The sequence below is a fragment of the Gracilinanus agilis genome, chromosome 4 (genome assembly GCF_016433145.1).
Source record: "Gracilinanus agilis isolate LMUSP501 chromosome 4, AgileGrace, whole genome shotgun sequence".
Lineage (NCBI taxonomy): Eukaryota > Metazoa > Chordata > Mammalia > Didelphimorphia > Didelphidae > Gracilinanus > Gracilinanus agilis.
Genome location: NC_058133.1, coordinates 31336605 through 31338735, shown reverse-complemented (window position 1 = coordinate 31338735; position 2131 = coordinate 31336605).

The following is a 2131-nucleotide window of genomic DNA, read 5'->3' as shown; positions in this document are numbered from 1 at the left end:
CTTCCGTCTTGAAGTCAATACTGTGTATTGGCTCCAAGGCAGAAGAGTGGTAAGGGCTAGACAATGGGGGTTAAGTGACTTGCCCAAGGTCACACAGCTGGGAAGTGTCTGAGGCCAGATTTGAACCCAGTATCTCCCGTCTCTAGGCCTGGCTCTCAATCCACTGAGCTACCCAGCTGCCCCCTTCCTCCATTTCTTTATCAAGAAAATGAAGAGGTTGTTCCTAATGGCTTCTGAGATTCCTTTTAAAAACTCCACAGGAATCTCTGCTCCTATGATCTTGGTTCATTCACATATGCCTAAATCATGGAAACATGGAAAATATTTTAAATAAATAAATAATTTTGGAAGAACTTGGAAGAATTTAGAGGATGGGAGCTATATCAATGAGGGAATTAATACGAGCAGGTTTGGGGGTGTTTAGATAGGAGAGGAATCAGGATGAAAAAAAGGCACTGAGTATCTACTTGACCCCACTATCAGTGGTCTAGTCCCACCTCTCATCATGCCTTTATCCTTCTCTCAATTATTCCTAGGAGCCAAATAAGGAAATTATAGAACCACATTCTCAGACATGAATCATCCAATTAGATGGTACAGTGGATAGAGTGCTAAGCCTAGAGTCAGAAAGACCTGAGTTCAAATGTTGTAGCTGTGTGACCCTAGGAAAGTCACTTTACCCTATTTGCCTCAATTTCCTCATCTGCCAAGTGAGCTGGAGAAGGAAATGGCAAAGCATTCCAGTATCTGCCAAGAAAACTCCATAAACCAGGAAAACACTGTATAGAGTAACAGCAGTATTGTAGAATGATCAACTGTGAAAGACTTAGCTGCTCTCAGCAATGCAATGATTCAGGACAATTCTGAGAGACTTGGGATAAATAATGCTATCCATCTCCAGAGAAAGAACTGTGGGAGTAGGAATACAGATGAAAGCATATGATTTTTCAATTGGTTATTTGGGTTTATGTTGGGGGGATTGTTTTATAAGATTACTCATTTATAAAAATAAATAACATGGAAACCAAAAAGGAAAAAAGAATTTTTTTAAAAAGAAAACTCCACAAGAGGTCGTGAAGAGTTGAACACAACCGAACAACTACAACAACCAAAAAATAATTGGTCTCTGAAAAATTAAAAAGCCTCTGGGGATAGGCAACTAAAGAATAAAGACCTGGATCCAGAGCTATTCACATAGAAATTGCTACTGTTACTATTGCTTTTTAGAAAATACAATTGGCAAGACCAGAGGCAACATATACAATAATGTTTGAACCAGGGCTAAAATTTGAAGACTTAAATCCGAAAAGAAAAATTCATGTAACAGAAGCAACCAACAATCCCTAATGCCAAACAGTCCGTAGGGACAAGTTCACAAGTATAGAATGGATATAATATTGGATGCTAAATTAATAACATCTACCATTTATATACCACACTGAAGTTTACAAAGCATTGTATATACGTTATCTTCCTTGATGTTCAGAATAACCTATGAAGTAGGTTCTTTTATTATCCTCATTTTAAAGATGAGGAAACTGAGACCGAGAAAAATTAAGTGACTTGTCCAAGGTCACAGAGCTAGTAAAGGTATGATGCCTTATTTGAACTTCCTATTTTAAGTACAGTGCTCTTGCCCATTGAGCTACCTAGATGCTTAACAGAAAGTCTACCCAATATCTAATACAATTATAATATTATAATAACATGATATAATATGATGTAATATAATATGATTGTTTACATATGAGAAGATTGGAATGGCTCATATGTGACTTGGATAGATATTTGATCTTGGATTTGCCCTACCCTGACTCCCTTGGAGACAACAATTCCCACATTTGTAGAGTGGGAGGAGAGTTATGGATAAGTAACTGCCTCTCCCTTCACCTATCTCCAAAAGGAGTATTGAGCTAGAAGTATATCTACCTATGCCTCAAATATTGGTAGTCTACGAGTATTGTACTTTGAGGCTCCCTGATCATTCTCAAGGCAAGGTAATATTTAGCTCATGAACACCAGCTTGGTTCCCTCCCACCGAAATCCTCTTACACAAATTACCATCCTGAATAGCTAGGAAAACTCTTTTAAAGTAAGAAGTAAACGTAAGTTGAATAAATTATAGAGAGGG